The 22,716-nt window shown below is 50.4% G+C and overlaps 1 non-coding gene across 1 annotated transcript; it reads left to right on the top strand.

Annotated features, from left to right (window-relative positions):
- The first annotated feature begins 9,326 nt into the window (after positions 1 to 9,326).
- On the top strand, positions 9,327 to 21,385 carry LOC110354595 (uncharacterized). Its single transcript, XR_011808617.1, has 2 exons — positions 9,327 to 9,481; positions 21,174 to 21,385. It is a non-coding gene; the product is annotated as an uncharacterized protein (transcript).
- Positions 21,386 to 22,716: the final 1,331 nt, after the last annotated feature.

The following is a 22,716-nucleotide window of genomic DNA, read 5'->3' as shown; positions in this document are numbered from 1 at the left end:
TCCACCCACCTCTGGGGGTCTGCTGGTATTTGCACAGAAAAGGGGGTATGACATGCTTACAGCAGACATTGCTGAACCACCCACATTTTTTGAGATGTCTGGAGACATCCTGTAGCCTGAAAAAAAACAGTAAGGAACTGAAAGATTCTCCCTGGATTCTTCTCTCCAGGCGGCTGACTTAAGGGGTAGGGAGAAGGAGAGAGGAAAAATGACAGCTTTCATCCCAAATCCCTCCCCCACAAGACCCCCCGGCAGTGCTACAGATTGCTGTTACTGGGAATCCAGGCTTCTGTGGCGCTAAGAGGACTCTGGGCTGGGTTCAGGGAACCTGTTCCAGTGCTCTGCCGGGGGTCAAAGGACGCCAGTAAGCACACCACACACGTATGGGAGTTAAATCTTTTTCTCTCTTTTTATTTGTCCAGTTGAGGGGGTGGCAGTGGAGCTCGACAGTCAAGATGCTGCTTCCAAAGCCAGCGAGCTACCTCCTCCTCTGCGGTGGCTCCTTGCTCAGCCATTATTTCCCTTTTCAGCCCGGCATCAGTGAGCAGCGCAGTTTGCATTTGCGGTATTTGGAACACAAGCCCACCTTGTAGCACTTGGTGGAGCAGAACCTGACTTTGGTACAGTGCGCCTGTGCCTCCCCGTAGCCTGCAAGAAGAAAGCAGAGGGAGAGTGCTTGGGTTAGGAGAGTGCCCTTTTCCCCATAGGAATGGGGAAATGTTTCAAATGTTCAACTGGCCATGGAGCAGCCTTCCGCCAGATATTCACCGTGGTGCTTACAAGTGGGAGCCCGAGTGAAGGACTTGGCCTCAGTAGAAGAGAAACGGTGTCTGAAAGGAGCTTCTTCTGCCCGACTGGCAGACCTCAGCCCACAGTTCCTGCAGAGGGACCACAGGGCACCAGACTCCCAGAGATGGGCACTAGCAGCTACAGCTGTGTCACATCACCAAGTGACATGTGCCCAGGACTGCTCCGTGACTCAAAAATCGAGTGACAAGCGTCCCCTCTGGCACTGTGAAGCTCTCTCTTGGTTAGGAATTGTCTGTCCTAAGCTCACTCCCAAACTTTTAACCTCAGTTATCCCTCCAGAAATCTTCCTGAGCTAGTCCCTTTTTCCATCCCAGTCCCTTGAACTAAATCACTGATGTACCTGACCGGGTTATAGCAATCACCTCAGATGGCGATATCTATATTTCCGAGAGCTAAAGTCACTTTAAATGAAGCCCACCAGTCTCAGCTCATCTCATCCCATCCATTTTTCCCACTTACCTGAGTTGGCCAGGGAGACCAGCAGGAAGACGGCAAGGACAAGGCAGAGAAACCTCATGGCTGGTGCTGAGCTGGAAGCTGAGTGAGGCTGGAAGGAGAAGAGCTGGAGTGAGCTCTATAAGGCGTTGCCACTGGGAGCTGCAGCTGCCTTTTTAAGACCGTCCCTGTGCAGATGACACACTGAAATCCTGGAAAGCATGGAAAAAAATCGAAGGTATTGTGTGTGATTACTTTGTAAGATGCATTCCAATTCATCGTACTCTGGCTTTATCATTCTTTTTATTGTTTAAAGAGCAGCCTGTTCACCATGGTGCTTACAATGTTTACAAGTTCGACTTTATCTAAAGTCAAATGAAGTGATCCTATGAGTCAGATCCAGGGATAAAGGTAAAAGAGCAGAGCGTGGGAAAAGAGTTCCTTTAATGTCAAGAGGTCAGGCAATATGTTAACGTTTATGCCTGCACATTTTAAATTTTTGTTTCAATTAAAGCACTGGACAAAGACGGCTGATAAGAGGCTGCGTGGAGGACTGCCTGATTCATCAAGCACGGTCCCACTAAAATTGCATGGTGGAAAGCATTAAATTACTTTTTGAAGAGCCTAAAAACTCTGTTGCCTCTGGCACCGGTGTAAAAGAAGGAGAAATCCAAGCCGGTGGTGAGGATCTCTAAACAGCTTGTCTGTGCAGAGTAAATGTCTGCCCCTGCTGCACAGCTCCCGCAGACCTCGGATGCCCTCACAGCCCTTCTCCATACCCATTTTTCCCCACCTGAGACCAGAAACTGACCCTCCCTCCCCCCGTACGGGGGAGAGAAATGGAAAGTGAAGCCCGTGAGTTGAGATAAAGACAGTTTAATAAGACAGGAAAATAATAATAACAAAAATAATAATAACAATAATAATAATAATAATAATATCATAATATTAAGTAAGAGCCTCCCAGCTCTTACTGCACGCCCAGCCTGCCCGTTGGCAGGACAGAGCAACAGGCTGAAATGTCCTTGGCTTGGTATAAGCACTGCTCTGCAACAATTAAAACATCGGGGTGTTATCAGCACTCTTCTCATCCTAAGCCAAAACACAGCATTCCACCAGCTACTAGGAAGAAAATTAATTCTGTTCTAACAGAAACCAGGACATCTATCCACCCCTTATTCCATACCATTTATGTCATGCTCAGTTTACACTCTTTTCCATACATTCTAATTAGTCACCTATAGTAGTCATGGTAGTGATAACATACAATATAATATACTAATTAACATGGTACAATTCAGTTCATGGGCTATTCTCACCCAGTATTAAATCTCCTTGAGGTACACACCGGACCTCTCCGTTCTTTTGCATCACCCACCAAGTGTATCCAGGTCCCTGAGCGAAAACAATTCCACGAATAGGTTTGCCTTTTCCTGAGGCAGGAGTAGCCCAGACTGTTTTACCCAGTATATTTTTTACATGCACTACAGGAACTTTATCCCCACCTACAGTATGTAACAGGTTTGATTGGGCAGGTCCAGCTCGGTTGGTAGATCCCCTAGTATTGACTAACCAGGTGGACTTTGCCAAATGCGTATCCCAGTTTTTGAACGTCCCAGCGCCCATTGCTTTCAAGGTAGTCTTTAACAGGCCATTGTATCGTTCAACTTTGTGCATGATAGGGGATGTGATACACCCATTCAATACCATGTTCTTTGGCCCAAGTGTCTAGAAGGTTGTTTCGGAAGTGAGTCCCATTGTCTGACTCTATTCTTTCTGGGGTGCCATGTCGCCATAGGACTTGCTTTTCAAGGCCCAGGATGGTGTTCTGGGCGGTGGCATGAGGCACAGGATATGTTTCCAGCCATCCGGTGGTTGCTTCCACCATTGTAAGTACGTGGCGCTTGCCATTGCGAGTTTGAGGGAGTGTGATGTAATCAATCTGCCAGGCCTCTCCATATTTATATTTCAGCCATCGTCCTCCATACCAAAGAGGCTTTGACCGTTTGGCTTGCTTGATTGCAGCACATGTTTCACAGTCATGAATAACCTGTGCTATAGCGTCCATGGTCAGGTCCACCCCTCGATCACGAGCCCATCTGTATGTTGCATCTCTACCTTGATGGCCTGAGGTGTCATGGGCCCATTGGGCTATAAATAATTCACCTTTATGCTGCCAATCCAGGTCCACCTGAGCTACTTCAGTCTTAGCAGCCTGATCTACCTGCTGGTTGTTTTGATGTTCTTCAGTAGCCCGATTCTTGGGCACATGAGCATCTACGTGGCGTACTTTCACAGCCAGGTTCTCTATCCGAGCAGCAATATCTTGCCACAATGCAGCAGCCCAGATGGGTTTGCCCCTTCGCTGCCAGTTGTTTTGCTTCCATTGCTGTAACCATCCCCACAGGGCATTTGCTACCATCCATGAATCGGTGTAGAGATAGAGAACTGGCCATTTTTCTCGTTCAGCAATGTCTAAAGCCAGCTGAATGGCTTTCACTTCTGCAAACTGACTCGATTCACCTTCTCCCTCAGCAGCTTCTGCAACTCGTTGCGTAGGACTCCATACAGCGGCCTTCCATCTCCGATGCTTCCCCACAATACGACAGGACCCATCAGTGAACAGGGCATATTTCTCTTCATTCTCTGGCAACTGGTTGTACAGCGGGGCTTCTTCAGCACGACCCACCTCCTCCTCTGATGATATCCCAAAGTATTTGCCTTCTGGCCAGTCCATGATCACTTCCAGTATTCCTGGGCGACTGGGGTTTTCTATTCGAGCCCGCTGAGTAATCAGTGCAACCCACTTGCTCCATGTATCATCAGTTGCATGATGCGTAGAAGAGACCCTTCCCTTGAACATCCAGCCTAGTACCGGCAATCGGGGTGCTAGGAGGAGCTGCACTTCAGTACCGACCACCTCCGAAGCAGATCGAACTCCTTCATATGCTGCCAATATCTCCTTTTCAGTTGGAGTATAGCGGGCCTCAGATCCTCTGTATCCCCGACTCCAAAACCCCAGGGGCCGACCTCGAGTTTCCCCAGGTTCTTTCTGCCAGAGGCTCCAGGTGGGGCCGTTCTCCCCGGCTGCAGTGTAGAGCACATTCTTTACATCTGGTCCTGTTCGAACTGGCCCAAGGGCTACTGCATGGACTATTTCCTGCTTGATTTGTTCAAAGGCTTGTCGTTGTTCCGGGCCCCATTCAAACTCATTCCTCTTACGGGTTACTTGGTAGAGTGGGTTTACAATCAGACTGTAATTTGGGATGTGCATTCTCCAAAACCCCACAACACCTAGGAAAGTCTGTGTTTCTTTTTTGTTAGTTGGTGGAGACATAGCTGTTATTTTGTTGATCACATCCATTGGGATTTGACGACGTCCATCTTGCTATTTTATTCCTAAAAACTGGATCTCTCGTGCAGGCCCTTTGACTTTATTTTGTTTTATGGCAAAACCGGCTTTCAGAAGGATTTGGACTATTTTCTTCCCTTTCTCGAAAACTTCCTCTGCTGTGTCACCCCACACAATAATGTCATCGATGTACTGCAGGTGTTCAGGAGCTTCCCCCTGCTCTAGCGCAGACTGGATCAGCCCATGGCAAATGGTAGGGCTGTGTTTCCACCCCTGGGGCAGCCTATTCCAAGTATATTGGACTCCCCTCCAAGTGAAGGCAAATTGTGGCCTGCACTCTGCTGCTAGAGGGATGGAGAAAAATGCATTAGCGATATTAATTGTGGCGTACCACTTGGCTGCCTTCGATTCAAGTTCATATTGAAGTTCCAGCATGTCCGGCACTGTAGCACTCAGTGGTGGCGTCACTTCGTTCAGGCCACGATAGTCCACTGTTAGTCTCCACTCGCCATTAGACTTTCGCACTGGCCATATGGGGCTATTGAAAGGTGAATGAGCCTTGCTGATCACTCCTTGGCTCTCCAATTGACGAATTAGCTTATGGAAGGGAATCAGGGAGTCTCGGTTAGTGCAATATTGCCGCCGGTGCACAGTTGTGGTAGCGATTGGCACCTGCTGTTCTTCGACCCTCAGCAACCCCACAACAGAGGGGTCCTCTGAGAGACCAGGCAAGGTAGATAATTGTTTAATGCCCTCTGTCTCTAAGGCAGCTATACCAAAAGCCCACCGGAACCCTTTTGGGTCCTTGCAATATCCTCTTCTAAGATAGTCTATGCCAAGGATACATGGAGCATCCAGGCCAGTCACAATGCGGTGCTTTTCCCACTCATTCCCAGTCAGACTCACTTCAGCCTCCAATATAGTCAACTGCTGAGATCCCCCTGTCACTCCACAAATATAGATGGGCTCTGGTCCTTTATAGCTCGATGGCATTATAGTACATTGTGCACCGGTATCTACTAAAGCCTTATACTTTTGTGCGTGTGACGTGCCAGGCCATCGAATCCACACAGTCCAATAAACTCGATTGTCCCTTTCCTCCCCCTGGCTGGAGGCAGGGCCCCCCTAATCCTGGTCAGAATCTTCTTCGTTTCTGTGTTTGAAGGACTGTCTGCTGGAAGTTGGAGCAGCAAACTTTTCAGAGAATCCCTTTTTCCTGATTGTTTTCTTTTGCAACTCACGTACCCATGCCTCTAGGGTCGCGGTAGATTTTCCATCCCATTTTCTCATGTCCTGTCCATGGTCTCGTAAGTAAAACCACAGGGTGGCACGGGGTGAGTACCCACCATATCGTCTTCCTTGCGTGGATGAACACCTACCCCTGATAGCTGAGACACTGCTTTGTACAGGTGTGGAGGAGAATAATCTCTCTTCAAGTTGGTGAAACTTTTCAGAAAGTTTCTCCCAGGTGTTCTCTTTCGGTCGGTGGACACTGGTTGGTTCAGGTGGGGAGGAAGATAGATTCTCTTTAAGTTGGTGGAACTCTTCAGAAAGTTTCTCCACAGCTGAGACGCAGGCCTGTAAGGAAGAGGAGAGACTTTCTTCGTACTGCCGGAGTTGTTTAGCCGCTTCATCCACTGTGGGTTCCTCATCCTCTTTCCAGGCCATTATTGCCAATGAGCTGGCATATGATGATGGAGCACTCCGTACAAACTTCCGCCACATGGGTCGTGTACACCTGACTTCATCTGGGTCTTTGGATGTTTGTCTGAGGTCTGGATCCTCATAAATCACTTCCCGTACGGCTAATTCCCTCAGGTACTGGATTCCCTTCTCCATAGTGGTCCACTTGCCTGGTAGACATAAAAGTTCTTCCTTGAAGGGATACCTTTCCCTCACAGCTGAGAGGAGACGCCTCCAGAGGCTGGTGGATTGTGCTCCATCTGCAATTGCTTTGTCAATGCCGGCGTCTCGAGCAAGGGATCCCAGCCGCTTGGCTTCCCTGCCGTCTAATTCCACACAATTGGCTCCAGTGTCCCAACATCGGAGCAGCCAGGTGACAAGCTGCTCACCTATACAACGACCAAAATCTTTTTGCACATCTCGTAGCTCGCGCTCGTTTAGACTTCGGGTAGTTACTGTTGATTTTTTGGCATCCTCATCTTCCTCCTCCTGAATCCTTGATGGCCCAGCGTTGTCGTCGTCTCCGTCGTCTCTATACCTAGATTTGGCAGAAGACTCTCTGCATTCTAAACGGCCTGAATCTCTATACCATTTTTTCACCTTCTCTACAGGGGCAGCTTGCACTGCTACTGCTCGTTTCTCTGACCTTGTTACAGGGTCTGCCACAGGGGTTGGAATACCCTCTGCAGGGTCAACTTGCACTGCTACAGCTCGTTTCTCTGACCCAGCCACAGGAGCTGGAGCGACTGCAGGAGCTGGAGTTGGAGCAGTTGCAGGAACTGGGACTGGAGTAGCGGCAGGAGCTGGGACTGGAGCGGCTGCAGGAACTGGAGCTGGAGCAGTTGCAGGAACTGGGACTGGAGTGGCTGCAGGAGCTGGGACTGGAGCGGCTGCAGGAGCTGGGACTGGAGCAGCTGCAGAGTCCACCGTAGGGGTCACAGTGGCCGTTGGATCTGTCACAGGGCTTGGAGTGGCCGCAGGGTCTGTCACTAAGTTGATAGCAGTATCAATGGCAGCTCGATAGGCATGAGCCAGGCCCCAGCACGTTACAATGATTTGTGTTACTTTGGAACTGCCAGAATCATGACACCTTTTTTTCAAGCATTCTGCCAGTCTTTGAGGATTTTGCCATTGTTCAGGGGTGAATTTCCAAAACACTGGGGGTGCCAACTGCTCTAGATGCCTGCCCATATCCACCCATACTCCCTGCCACCCACAACTATACTGCCTCCGGGCAGATCTCCGGATGAGCTTCCTAAGTAGTTGTTTAACTTTAAGCAGAATCTGAAGTGCATTCAGGAGGCAGAACAACAAGACTATGCTGGTCTGAGTATCCCAAGAATATTCAATATCTTGGAGAGCTATTGTAACAAGCTCGGAGGATAAGAGGGTGGTAAAGGAGGAAGGCAGAGTGATCCAGGAGGATACAGGGGTGGTGAAGGAGAAAGGGAGAGTAATCAAGTAAGAAAAAATATCTTCCCCTTTCCCCTCCTGATATAGTATAAACTCACTTTAGGATAGAATAAAACTTGTGGTTAAAAGTTAGCAAGGACAAAGTCAACGGCATCTTGTTATCTGTAGACCTTTTGTTATGTTTAAGCACCTTGTTATTTGAAAACATCCCAGTATCTGTTAACCGTTAGTCAGGCTGAGACTTGAGATAACTTGAGTCAATTGTCTTGTCTTGTTAATTGAGACTTCCTGTTGTCTGCCGACCCTCAGTTAAACTGAAAGCCAACTCAGCATTTTTACAGCTTGGAAAACAACTGATTAAGCAAAGGTGAAAAGTGCATTATGAGGAAGACCTACGGCCTTCCTCCCAAAGACCACTGCCCACATCCTGGAGACCCCGGCCCACAATTCTTGGAAGGCCTTGGAAGGCTTTGCGCAAGCGCAAGGACTGATAAGCTAATTAGCATACGAAGCGAGGGTAGGCGGGGTTATGTAATGAATATGTATGTGTGCTAATTGAATATTCATTGTTTCGCTGTATAAATATGAGATATTTTATCACTTCGAACATGCACGATAGGCGGAAGGATCCCCCGTGCATCCAGCGCTGCAATAAAGAATATACCACTTAAAGAAATTTTGGCTTTGATCTTTAAATCACTCCACAGATTGACTCCCTAATAGAAAAAATCAATAGGTATAATTGCTAATAGTTTACAAGATACAGTTACCAAAGTACAGAGTCGACAATGTTGCTGAGCACAAATACCAAGTTAGAGTCATAACCAGATATCTTATCGTCTCATAAGCCATTGCTACAACACTCAGTACCATAATGATCTGAAACCAGGGCCCGGAGAGGATAAGCATGACAGAGAGAAAATACGGAAAATAATGTACTATAATACTCAATTTGGAAAACAGGCGCAGCAGAGTTGAGATTAAAGCAATCCGCATTATGACAAGTGACTATTAAGCAGGTCCAATCCTTACACCAATTTTAGTTTAACACACTCTGGTCAGATCTGCCGTTATCTCAACCTTTCAGGCCCCACGTTGGGCGCCAAAAAGACTGTCGTGGTTTAACCTGTCCGGCAGCTAAACACCACGCAGCCGTTCACTCACCCCCCCCCCTCCCTCTCTGGGACGGGGGAGAGAAATGGAAAGTGAAGCCCATGAGTTGAGATAAAGACAGTTTAATAAGACAGGAAAATAATAATAACAAAAATAATAATAACAATAATAATAATAATACAATTGTGATAATAGGAAAGTAATAACAATATGTACAAACAAGTGATGCACAATGCAATTGCTCACCACTCGCTGATCGATGCCCAGCCTCACCCCGAGCAGTCCGGCCTCCTCCCCCGGCTAGCCACCCCTATATATTGTTTAGCATGACGTCAAATGGGATGGAATACCCCTTTGGCCAGTTTGAGTCAGCTGTTCTGGATCTGTCCCCTCCCAGCTCTTACTGCACCCCCAGCCTGCCCGTTGGGAGGACAGAGCAAAAGGCTGAGATGTCCTTGGCTTAGTATAAGCACTGCTCTGCAACAATTAAAACATCGGGGTGTTATCAGCACTCTTCTCATCCTAAGCCAAAACACAGCATTCCACCAGCTACTAGGAAGAAAATTAATTCTGTTCTAACAGAAACCAGGACAGAACCTCATGGCTGGAAGCAGCTATGTGGCACTGAAGAGGAAGGGCTGAAGCAATCTTGAGCAGTATAGCGAGAGGCTTGAGGTACGGCTATTTATTGAAAATATTATTTTTATGGATGATGCAAGCTAAGTGTGAATGTTTCCTGCCACGGAAAAAAGTAGCTCTCAAAAAAAAAAAAAAAAAAAAAAAAAAGTACAGTTGGAAGCTGTCCAATAAGTCACATAACTTGGGGATTAATCGCAGCCCTCCTGTCAGCTTCGTCCCGAGCGTATTTCAGAGAAGAAACCAAAACTTTTTTGCATGGAAGGGTTGTTAGGATTGTTATATATGTTCATCTGATTCGTGTCAGTATGGAACATTTCTTCCCTTTCCTCCCAGTGTCCCAGTATCCCCCTCATTATAGTCATATTATCAAATCTTCAGAAATATTCCTCAAATCCATGAGCCTATTTGCTTTTGTTATTCTGAACTCTTATTTCTATTAGTGACAGCCTTTTTTTGTCTTCTTTGTGGTTGACTTAGCACTGCTATAGATGTGACCGGAGTGTCCCTATGAATGGCCTGTGAGGAATGTTTTAACTACTCCTGAAGTGTCAATAAGAGAGCTATTTGTGTTTGTATGTTCTTTCTTGTTCCTTCGCCATTTGCCGAGGCGATCGGCTCCGGGGCAGACGCGTTCTGCAGCGGAGCGGGGGATCGGGCCAGGCAGGGCTCATTTTCTGGCATCGAGCCGACTTCAGGGAGCCGCCAGGAGCCGGCAGCCCTCGTGAGGGAGGCTGACGAGGCGAAGGCGGAGCCAGCAGCGCCCCCTCCCCGGCCGTTCAAAAGCAGCCCCTAGGGAGCGCGGCGACCAGGGCGTGGCGCCTCAGAAGGGAGTGGCGCGGCAGTTAGTGTGGCAGTTCGCGCAGGCAGGGCGAAGAGCAACCCCCTACCCAGACGAACACCTCTTAACGACAGGCGTTAGCTAGACGATAATGGTCTCCACCAGGCACGGTGCGCTCTCCAGGAAGTCGGTACACACCCAGACCGACTGCCCGTTAAAGAATGCAGCGGTTCAGGTCACTGGATGCAGGGAGTGTCAGAGCCTGCTGCTGCCATCGGCGGGAGGCAGAGACACTGCGTGCGTGAGGTGTGAACAGGTGGATGACCTGGTCCGCATGGTGGCGGAGCTCAAGGAGGAGGTGGCGAGGTTGAGGGATATCAGGGAGTGTGAGCGGGAGATAGACTTGTGGAGTAACTCCCTGCAGGGCCTCAAGGAGAGGTACCGGGGTGAGACACTCCAAATGGGGGTAGACCCCCTGCCCTGTCGCTGTCGGGCAGAGGGAGGGGACCTAAGAGTTGAGGAGGAATGGAAACAGGTCCCTGCTCGACATGGCAGGCGATGCCCTCCCCTTCCAGCCCCACCTTCCCAGGTGCCCTTACGAAACAGGTTTGAGGCCCTGGAGACTGAGAGACTGGTAGCTGAGGAAGAGGTTGCAAGTATTCCCAGGAGGATGCCTAGGGCAAGGAGGTCGACTCCACGCCTCAGGACTGCCTCCACCAAGAAAGACAGGAGGGTTATTGTTGTGGGAGACTCTACCCTTAGGGGAACAGAGGGCCCAATTTGTTGGCCTGACCCTACCCGTAGGGAAGTCTGCTGCCTCCCTGGGGCCAGGGTCAGGGATGTTGCCAGGAAGCTTCCCAACCTGGTACGCCCCTCTGATTATTATCCTTTTCTGATAGTCCAGGCGGGCAGTGACAACATTGAAGAGAGAAGCCTGAAGGCTATCAAATGAGACTTTAGGGGGCTGGGACGGTTAGTGGACGGAGCAGGAGTGCAGGTGGTGTTTTCATTCATCCCTATGGTAGCAGGGAGGGGTACGGAGAGGACACGGAAAGCCCACCTGTTAAACACGTGGCTCCTGGGCTGGTGCCAACGCAGAAATCTTGGGTTTTTCGACCATGGGGCAGTTTACTCAGCACCTGGCCTGATGGCCGTAGACGGGTCCCTATCCTTTAGGGGAAAAAGGATCCTTGGCCAGGAGCTGGCGGGGCTCATTGATAGGGCTTTAAACTAGGTAAGAAGGGGGATGGGGCTGAAGCAAGGATTGTTGGGGCTGTGCCAGGGGGAGCAATGGCAAGGCCGGAGGATAAGGTAAAGGCCCAGCTGAAGTGCATCTACACCAATGCATGCAGCATGGGTAACAAACAGGAGGAGCTGGAAGCCATCGTGCAGCGGGCAGGCTACGACTTGGTTGCCATCACGGAGACGTGGTGGGACCAGTCTCATGACTGGAGTGCTAAAATGCCTAGCTATAAGCTCTTCAGAAGGGACAGGTAGCACAGAAGGGGTGGTGGTGTGGCTCTCTATATTAGAGAGTCTTTCGATGTTGTAGAACTCGAGGCTAGGAATGACAAGGTCGAGTCCCTTTGGGTTAGGATCGGCAGGGACAACAAGGCTAGTGTCCTGGTCGGGGTCTGCTATAGACCGCCGAACCAGGATGAGGAGACGGATGAGGAGTTCTACAGGCAGCTGACAGAAGTTGCGAAATCTTCAGCGCTTGTACTTGTGGGGGAGTTCAACTTCCCTGACATATCCTGGAAGCACAACACAGCCTAGAGAAAGCAGTCTAGGAGGTTTCTGGAGAAAGTGGAAGATAGCTTCCTGACGCAGCTGATTAGTGAACCTACCAGGGGTGGTGCCCCGCTAGACCTTCTCTTCACAAACAGAGAAGGACTGGTGGAGGATGTGATTGTCGGGAGCTGTCTTGGGCAGAGTGACCATGAAATGGTGGAGTTCACTATTCTTGGCGAGGCCAGGAAGGGAACCAGTAAAACCACTGTATTGGACTTTCGGAGGGCTGACTTTGGGCTGCTCAGTACACTAGTTGGTGGAGTTCCTTGGGAGGCGGTTCTGAAGGGCAGAGGGGTCCAGGAAGGCTGGGCACTCTTCAAGAGGGAAATCCTAATGGCGCAGGAGCGGTCTGTCCCCATGTGCCCAAAGATCAGCCAGCGGGGAAGAAGACCAGCCTGGCTCAACAGAGAACTGTGGCTTGAGCTTAGGAGAAAAAAGAGGGTTTATAATCTTTGGAAAAGTGGGCAGGCCACTAGGGAGGACTATAAGGATGTTGCGAGGCTGTGCAGGGACACGATTAGAAAGGCCAAAGCTCATCTGGAGCTCAATCTGGCTACTGCCATTAAAGATAACAAAAAACGTTTTTATAAATACATCAACACAAAAAGGAGGACTAAGGAGAATCTCCATCCTTTACTGGATGAGGGGGGAAACTTAGTTACAAGAGATGAGGAAAAGGCGGAGGTGCTCAATGCCTTCTTTGCCTCAGTCTTTAGCGGCAATACCGGTTGTTCTCTGGATACCCAGTACCCTGAGCTGGTGGAAGGGGATGGGGAGCAGGATGCGGCCCTCACCATCCATGAAGAACTGGTTGGTGACCTGCTACGGCACTTGGATGTGCACAAGTCGATGGGGCCGGATGGGATCCACCCAAGGGTACTGAGAGAACTGGCAGAGGAGCTGGCCAAGCCCCTATCCATCATTTATCAGCAGTCCTGGCTATCAGGGGAGGTCCCAGTTGACTGGTGGCTAGCAAATGTGACGCCCATCTACAAGAAGGGCCGGAGGGCAGACCCGGGGAACTACAGGCCTGTCAGTTTGACCTCATTACCAGGGAAGCTCATGGAGCAGATCCTCTTGAGAGTCATCGTGTGGCACTTGAAGGGCAAGCAGGCGATCAGGCCCAGTCCATGGGTTTATGGAAGGCAGATCCTGCTTGACGAACCTGATCTCCTTCTATGACAAAGTGACGCGCTGGGTGGACGAGGGAAAGGCTGTGGATGTGGTCTACCTTGACTTCAGCAAGGCTTTTGACACCGTCTCCCACAGCATTCTCCTCAAGAAACTGGCTGCTCTTGGCTTGGACTGGCACACGCTTCGTTGGGTTAGAAACTGGCTGGATAGCCGGGCCCAAAGAGTTGTGGTAAATGGAGTCAAGTCCAGTTGGAGGCCAGTCACTAGTGGCGTCCCCCAGGGCTTGGTGCTGGGGCCGGTCCTCTTTAACATCTTCATCAATGATCTGGATGAGGGCATTGAGTGCACCCTCAGTAAGTTTGCAGATGACACCAAGTTAGGTGCGTGTGTCGATCTGCTCAAGGGTAGGAAGGCTCTGCAGGAGGATCTGGATAGGCTGCACTGATGGGCTGAGGTCAACTGCATGAAGTTTAACAAGGCCAAGTGCTGGGTCCTGCACCTGGGGCGCAATAACCCCAAGCAGAGCTACAGGCTGGGAGATGAGTGGTTGGAGAGCTGCCAGGCAGAGAAGGACCTGGGAGTGATGGTGGACAGTCGGCTGAATATGAGCCAGCAGTGTGCTCAGGTGGCCAAGAAGGCCAACGGCATCCTGGCTTGTATCAGAAACACTGTGACCAGCAGGGCTAGGGAGGTGATCGTCCCCCTGTACTCGGCTCTGGTGAGGCCGCACCTCGAGTACTGTGTTCAGTTTTGGGCCCCTCGCTACAAGAAGGACATCGAGGTGCTTGAGCGGGTCCAAAGAAGGGCGACGAAGCTGGTGAGGGGCCTGGAGAACAAGTCCTATGAGGAGCGGCTGAAGGAGCTGGGCTTGTTCAGCCTGGAGAAGAGGAGGCTCAGGGGTGACCTTATCGCTCTCTACAGGTACCTTAAAGGAGGCTGTAGAGAGGTGAGGGTTGGCCTGTTCTCCCACGTGCCTGGTGACAGGACGAGGGGGAATGGGCTTAAGTTGCGCCAGGGGAGTTTTAGGTTAGATGTTAGGAAGAACTTCTTTACCGAAAGGGTTGTTAGGCACTGGAACAGGCTGCCCAGGGAAGTGGTGGAGTCACCATCCCTGGAAGTCTTCAAAATACGTTTAGATGTAGAGCTTAGGGATATGGTTTAGTGGGGACTGTTAGTGTTAGGTCAGAGGTTGGACTCGATGATCTTGAGGTCTCTTCCAACCTAGAAATTCTGTGATTCTGTGATTGCTTATAAACATGACAAAGCTTTCCAAACCACAGAATCACAGAATCACTCAGGCTGGAAAAGACCTCCAGGAACATCTGGTCCAAGCATCCCCCTACCACCAATGTCACCCACTAAACCATGACCCTAAATCTTCACGGATCCCCTGACCACGACTTTAGGGAAGACAATGAACCACGCAGCACACCTCAGAGTGGGAACTGGTCTTTTTTAATGAGAGGACCGAACTCTATTTCCATGAAATAAGAAACTGCCGCATGCATCACCGTTTCCCTCCTCCTCCCAGCACTGAAAGCCTCAGCTCGACTTCTTTTTCCTGTGTCTCAGGCAGCAAGACGTCCTCCTGCAGTCCTCAGGGTGCACCTCCCTCTCTCCTTTAGCACACATCCTGGAACAATACCCATTGCAGCTCTTTTTTGACTGTTTTTTTCCTGTAGAAAGAAAGAGAGTTAAGTCTGTGTTTGCTATTTCTTCGTGGTCAGTGGCACAGAAAGTCCACCACCTCGCAGGAAACTGTCTCCTTACAACAAAGCACCCACACCCAAACCGATCATTAGGAACGGGCCCTGGCCATGGTTGGTCCTTGTCTCAGGATGGTTTGGGTCCGTGCTATTTGGCCAAGAGCAAAACTGATAATTGAAAGGCTTGGAAGATTTAATTTCAGTGTCAAGTCCAGGCTTCAGAGATGGCACTGCTGAAGTTATTAGAATAGCCATAACCATCCAGGTTCATAAATTGAAATTCAGCTTCAGATGAGCAGATTTGCTCTGCCTGCATTCATTTGTCTCCAGTGACTGTGATGGGACTCAGTTCACATGAAGACACCCTCAGATGGTGGATGTCTAAATCTAGGCCAGTGTGATTCAGCAGCTGGTCTCCTTCCCAAAATCTGGTGAGCCAAACCCACCCAAAACCTCTATATGACCCTCCCCACCTGCACCTATTTCCCTGGAAAAGTCTTCGTTACCTTCCTTCCTTTATGGTTCATTCATTTCTTCTCCACGTAACGTGCCACCTTACCTGGGGTGGCCATCAGGGCCATCAGGAAAACAGCAAACACAACATAGATGATCTTCATGCCTGGATCTCCACCGGGATCACAGCAGGTCTGGGATGCAGCCTGGCCGAGGGAGCTTGAATCTGCTGCTAAAAATAAGGCTGGAAATCCCAATATTTATAGCCATTTCGTGGCAGAAAGGACAGCGTTAAGGAGGGGCGTGACTCTGCTGTTGTCCAAGGACACGTTGTTTGCTGCTCCGTGGGATATCGTGTCACTCCAACCCAGTGGCCCTCCGACAATGAGACATCCACCCTGTGCCCATTTGTCACGGGGTGTTGAAGGCATCTCGCGTGGCCTCTGCAGGCGTCTCTCCTTTCGTGGCCGGGCTCCTCTCCATCTCGGTGATGATGCTCTTATCATGGCCAATTGTCACTACCAATCCCAGGGTACATGTCTTGGGATGGAGAGGTCACAGGGACAGGTCTGAGAGTGCTTCTGCCCTTCCAGAACAGACACCTGAGAGGACTGGTGCTACACAAGCCAATGCCACCACGTACCTTCTCTTTTTATGTCAAAACCTAGCCCCTCTGCTAGGAGCCAACATACTGTGGCAATGGACAGGCAAGTTTTTATAGAGTTGAAATATCTTTCCTGATAGATATAAATATAAATATCTTTCCAGAACTCTGGCACACTGAAGGTGAGGCCACCAGTCTCATTGTCAGGGGCTTAATTCACTTTCCTGAACACTGACAGCACCATTCCCCAGGTTCACCCTACTCATCAACCACGTGCAAGAGACTTGGAGGTCTCTTCCTGCAGAGAGAGAAAATAGCAGCTCAGTCCTTGTCTCTTATTCTCTTCAGTCCTCTAAGAGTTGGGCTTTAAACAGAAATGGATGGAACAGAGCAAAGCACCGCCTGCAGAGGTGACCAAATGGTGGCAAGCAGAGAAATAGCAACCACAGCACCTCCAGTCCGAGCAGACACACCGTGGGCTGTGTTCCCTGGCAATGACCGAGTGTTTTGGGCTGAACAATATTGGCACTGCCTTGTGCTGTTCCCTCCAGACCTGCCTGCAAGCAGGTTAGGGCTATCTGCCCCGGAGAGCACAACCTGCAGAAGCACTCGCTCCAAGTCCATTCGCTCTAAGTGGGAGGTGAATAAACCTAGCAGAGAGATCCCACCTCATCCCCAGCCATGGCTCTAGAGGGTAATCATCTCCTGCAGCTTCCAAATCACACCTGGCAGCCACATAAAGGTGTCCCAGGCACAAAGATCCTTCTAGGTAAAGACCTAAGAGCTAAACTCTCCCTAATTTTCTTTTTAATCTCACCCAAATTGTTCCAGCCCTTCTCCATACCCATTTTTCCCCACCTGAGACCAGAAACTGACCCTCCAATCCCCCCTTATTGTACCAATACCCCAAACTGAAGAAGCTCTGGCTGGGCAGCCTGCCCAAGAAGAATTAAAAAGGCATGGTTTGAGGTGTGGGACAGACAATTTGTGCCTCTGTTGTCCACCCACCTCTGTGGGTCTGCTGGTATTTGCACAGAAAAGGGGGTATGACATGCTTACAGCAGACATTGCTGAACCACCCACATTTTTTGAGACGTCTGGAGACATCCTGTAGCCTGAAAAAAAACAGTAAGGAAACAAATTCTCCCTGGATTCTTCTCTCCAGGGGGCTGACTCAAGGGGCAGGGAGGAGAGAGGAAAAATGACAGCTTTCATCCCAAATCCCTCCCCCACTTTGGGCTGGGCTCAGGGAACCTGTCCTAGTGCTCTGCTTGGGGCCACGGGACACGAGTAAGCACACCACACACAGGAGTTACATCTTTTTGTCTCTTTTTATTTATCCAGAGGAGGGGGTGGCAGTTGAGTAGCCGCTCCCAAAGCCACCAAGCTGCCTCCTGGTCCGCGGGGGCTGCTTGCCCAGCCCTTATTTCCCCTTCCAGCCGGGCGGCAGGCAGCAGTAGAACTTGCAGTCGGAGGACAGGGACCACACGTCCGCCTTGGAGCACTTGCTGGAGCAGTACCCGACCTTGGGGCAGTACTTCCTCACCTGCCCGTAGCCTGCAAGAGGAAAGCAGAGGGAGAGTGCTTGAGTTATGAGGGTGCCCTTTTCCCCTGTTTTCCAGCCTTTCGTCACCTCCAGAGTGAGGATACTGAGCAGGATGAGCTCCTGTTCATGGGGAGGTCCTGCTCAAGGCTGCTCTGTGACTCAGAAATCAAGTGGCAAGAGTTCCCTCTGGAAATGTGAAGCTCTCTCTTGGTTAGGAATTATCTGTCCTAAGCTCACTCCCAAACTTTTAACCTCAGTTATCCCTCCAGAAATCTTCCTGAGCTAGTCCCTTTTTCCATCCCAGTCCCTTGAACTAAATCACTGATGTACCTGACCGGGTTATAGCGATCACCTCAGACAGCGATATCTATTTTTCCAAGAGCAAAGTTGCGTGAAATAAATCCCAGCCAGTCAGCTCATCTCTCCCACTTTTCCCACTTACCTGGGGCAGCCAGGGAGATCAGCAGGAAGACGGCAAAGACGAGGCAGAGGAACCTCATGGCTGGGGCCGAGCTGGGATCTCAGCGAGGCTGGAGCGAGAAGAGCCGGAGCGAGCTCAAGAGGAGGAGGAGGAGGCGGTGTGGAGGGAGGCTGAGGCTGCGGGTATTTATCGAGCCCTCTCCTGCAGCGCAGAGGATGCCGGGGAGCCACGGGAACCTGTCCAAGACCGTGCTGTTCATGGCCGGGCACACGGTGGGGGGGAACGAGCAGCAGGACCTCCTGCGCCCAGGTGTGCTGGCAGCCGCCTCCCGGTTGCCCAATATCGGCCAATAATCCACGCGCCGCCTTTGAAGGGAGCACAAAGGAATAGGGGCTGGCAAGAGCGGGGCGGATGGGTCAGCGGGACCTTGATGGGGATCTGCAGTATAACGGGGAGGGGAGGACGAGATCGGTATCACAGAATTTCGGGGCTTTTCTCGGCCTCTGGCAGAGATGCAAGAGGGCTGAGCAGCGGGCGCGATGTGCCGATAACTCGCCCTCCATTGTCTAGACCCTTCAGCACGCAGACAGAGGGAGCCTGCTGTGAACTGCCTTGGCTTCGGGAGGGCCCAGGGCCTGTGCCTCCATTCCCACCCTCATGGGAACACAGCCTGCAAAATATCTCTAATAATTTCAGCAAACCTCATATCCATCACTTGCTGTCCCCTCTCACTCCGCCGATGGGCAGCAGCACAGGGGCTGAGAGTCTCTCCCAGGAGCCTGGATCAGCCAACTGCTTGCAGACACTTTGGTCACCATTCCCCCTGTCAAACCCTCCAGAAAATTATGTGGTTTGGGAAAAAATATGTAATCTTCGTACAAATGATGGAGGGAGGAGGTTTGGGAATCCGGGGGCTCTGAACACAGTTGCAAGGCTGAAAAGGGGAAAACTGTATGCTAAGAAATTTTAGCTTTCTGATTTTTGATTAGAATTTGGATTTTAGCTTTCTGATTTTCGATTTCTGATTGCCTGTAATAGGGCAAGAAGAGGTTAAAAGCTGGGGGCTCATTCCCGTAAAGTTAAATATGCCGGAGCTTTTCAGCTCACGAATGAAGCAGTTACTGGAGATGGATCACAAGGCTACAAAAATTGTAGAGGGCTAAGGGACATCTACGGTTCTCCAAGTCTAACCCAAGAAATGGGCGAGATGTGCTGAATCACACGTTCATAGCAAAAGTAAACAAAATACACACTTCACACTGAACGTAGCTGAAATGTTGAACACGTTGCCACCAGATGTTGGAGAAAAATATCAGACATCTTAAAAAGCACTTTATTAATTCAAGAAGCAATTGCAAATGCAAAAATTAGATACAAATCCTTATCGAAGAAGACCCTGAACCTCATGGTGCCGCAGGCTGGAGACTTTTGCTGGGCAAAAACACGCTCTTGGACTCTCTCCCATGCTGTTTCATGGCTGCTGCTTCTAACCAGCACTTTGCCTGTTTTGCGGTGTTTATTTTCTCCGTGCACGGTGTACAAAGCTGGATGGATGCACTTTCTGACAGTGGGTACGTCCTGTGTTTCACCAACCCAGCTTCTGTTTAAACTTGCAGGACAATTGGTGCTGGCTTCCCAGCACTAGGACATTGCTCGTTTGTTCCTACCCGTGATCCACTGCAACCTGAAATTTTCCTGCACGACTGCTGCGCAGACAGAAACTCCTTGTTCTGCAATCCCCAGCTAATTACTCATGTCTGGAGATGGGTAGCTCTCCCTGTTCCCTAATCGTACTTGGTTTATTATTTCTTTAGCATGAATCCTCACCCTGTCCTCTAATTTGTAGCAGTCCCTCACAACTTTTTATTTGTGAATATAGCAAGCACTGTCCCTGGATGACCGGAAAAATTATTAGGCAGGATAGCACTGGGCTCACAACAGATTTCTGATCAGATGTGGTGTGGGAAGGAATTGCTTTAGTTTCGTTTAGATATTTGCCTGTTTCCCTCAATCAGCTTCATGTTTCTTTTGAGGAGATTCCAACGAAACACCCAAATAGCTCCCAGGCTATTGCAGGGCATCAATAGGAAAGACCCTTGGAGAACCTCACTGACAAAGTGAGGATGGAGGCACCCTGAAAACCATTCCCTATGATGGATTTGATGCCCCAGTGCTGTCCGTGAGGTCTGTGCATTGCGGACAGCATCCAGGGCTGGTGCCTGACCAGAAGGACACTCAGGCTGGATTTCTGCAGCCCTGGGGAGCAAACCTGCCCCAGGCAGCTCCTGCTGGCACCGGGTCGAGCAGGGCTGCACCCGGTGGCGCTGAGCAGCCGGATCTGGAGGAGGGGGAATTGCCCCCGCGTGTCCGGGTTGGTGCAAGCGGCCGGGAGCTGGGAGGTGAAGCCCACTGGAGCATGGCCCCAGCCTCCTGGCACCTTTGGGAGACGGTCCAGCAGGTCGCAGTGACATTGCACGCGCCAGAAAGCAAACGCCGCCTCTCCGAAGACGGCTTTGCTCGAGTTCCTCCTCCCTGTTCATGTCAGGCACTGCTCTATAAAACCCAGCGCCTCCAGCGTTCCTCACCGTGGCCGTCTCACACCTCTGCTTTGCTCCCGGCGTGCCGAGATCCCCACCGTCCTCCAGACATGAGGGTGCTCTGCGTGGTCTTTGCCGTGCTCCTGCTTTTCTCCATGGCCGCGCCGGGTAAGAGAGCGACGCCATCCCCGGGGCTGAGGGCGCACAGCCTCTAGCAGAACCATTTCCAAATGCTTACCTTGGGTCCCTGGGTTTTAGAGGCTCACAGCCACAAGGGATGCCCTGGAAACAACTCCTGACCTTCTCCTTTCTCACTCTTTTTGACTCTAATTCCTGCCCTCTCTTCCCCTTTTGCCCTCTGCTCACATCACCCGGTGTCTCCTGCCTCCCCTCTCCGGTCTGTGGGGTGGACGGAGGGATGCATCTCCCCCAGCTCTGGGGCTCATCCTCCCGTGGCCTCCCCCTGCTGCCTTCAGCTTTAGCAAGGACAGACAAAAACGGGCATTTTAGGACATGATTTACCCCACGCAGCCAGCAAGCTGTATAGGTCAACGTAGGGATGAACTTCCAGTGCCCAGCTCTCCACCTGGTTCAACGGGGACAGAAAACACCACTCCTTCCCTGCGAGGGTTTAAACACAAACCTTCCCCCTGCCCCAGCACAGCCAGCGAGGAGATAATTTCCAACTTTTGGGGGCTTGCTGTCCTACGGTGGAGGACATTTGCTGTTATAACCCACCTCTCTCTCCTCCCTCACAGGGTACGGGCAGAAGAAGGGCTTTTGCGCAGGGTACTGCTCCTACTCGTGTGCCAAAACGGATGAGTGGACGTTCCACCAGACCTGCGGGAAGATGTACTGCTGCATCCCCCCTCCCAAAAAGGGAAAATGATTGCAACGGAGATCCCAGCGCTGTGTTCATTGCGTGCCGGAGACGGTTTCGTTGCTTTGAAGTAAATGTGGCCAAAAGTGATTTGTGTGTGCTGTGTGGTTCATTCCCCTCCTGGGCAGGGAGCTCCAGGGGAGGTTCTGCAGCCTCCCTGGGCCACAAACGCAATGCGCCTCTGATAACCACAGACATGTGACTGCAAAATGTCAGTCTGGAAGGGAAGGGGCTTTGGGACCTGCTTAAAAACAGGGTGGTGGCAAAGGCTGGGAGAGAACGGACTGCCTGATATCCTGTCCTCCTCCTCCACACTTTTCCTGGTCCCTACCCACTCCATCACACCATAAACCTTTCACTCCAGGCTTTCTGCACGGGGATGGGGACAGGGAGTGGTCTGGTGCTGGGGGGCTCAAAGCATCCAGGCAAAAGGCAGCCAGGGAAGGCTCAGGAGCAATATCAGAGGGTGGGATGTTCGTGCCAAAAAGCAGCAGCTTCCTGACTGCCTCACGGGACAGAAAACAGCCCAGTTCCTGAGCAATCCTCTGGGAAACAGAATAAGTTTCCAGCCATGGGGCCTTTCAAACCCAGAAAAAGGCTCCCACACTGGTGTTTGTCAGGTTAGGCGATGATGAAGGAAACTCCCTCGCAGAAAACTTGGTTAATTTAGGATTAAAAGAAAGAAAGTCAGCTTAATTTTTTCCGTGTGTAACCTGAGCTGCTCCAACTGGTACTACTAATAACTCGGGTAAAAACAAGCCACATCAGGAGATTTTTTTGGGGGAGGGGTTGAAGAAAGCAAGTAGCCTTACACTATTTAATCCACGGGACAAAGGGTCATTGTGAAACCCGATAACTTTAAAGATGCATCTCTTGACAAAGTGAGCAGGAAGCCAGGAGTCCTGACGGAGCTGTGGGATCCCATGCGATGTTTCCCCTTGCAGGAGGAGCTGCCAAGATTTCTCTTTCAGATTTCTCTTTCCAAACCAGATGGTGAGATGCTGAGCGAGAGGGGTTAACATCAGCGTGGGGCTGAGATCAGCCAGGGAAAGGCAGCAAGGAAATGTTGAGAGTGACAGGCGTTCTGCTTACCCAGTGGTTACTTACCCCAGGCAACAGGATCCAAAAAATAAAAATAAAAAAAGGGAAAAGCACCTGAAACAGCCAGCTGCTGGTGAGAAGACTGCACGGCCACATGGGGTTGGGAGTTGGAGAAAATAATAAAACTTGCAGAAGGAGGTGCTGAACAACAGCAGAAAAACAAAACAAAACAAAACAAAACAACAACAACAAAAAAAAACCCTTACTGTTTCTTTCCCATTTTTCCACAAGGAAAAAAAAAAAAAAAAGAGTGTGAAGAAAGTGAAAAGAAAAGCTCTGTGAAAGTGAATGAGTAGCAAATGGGGTTTTGAAGAGGTCTC

Source organism: Anas platyrhynchos, chromosome 3 (assembly GCF_047663525.1).
Source record: "Anas platyrhynchos isolate ZD024472 breed Pekin duck chromosome 3, IASCAAS_PekinDuck_T2T, whole genome shotgun sequence".
Classification (NCBI taxonomy): Eukaryota; Metazoa; Chordata; class Aves; order Anseriformes; family Anatidae; genus Anas; species Anas platyrhynchos.
This window is presented reverse-complemented; position numbering and strand designations above follow the sequence as displayed.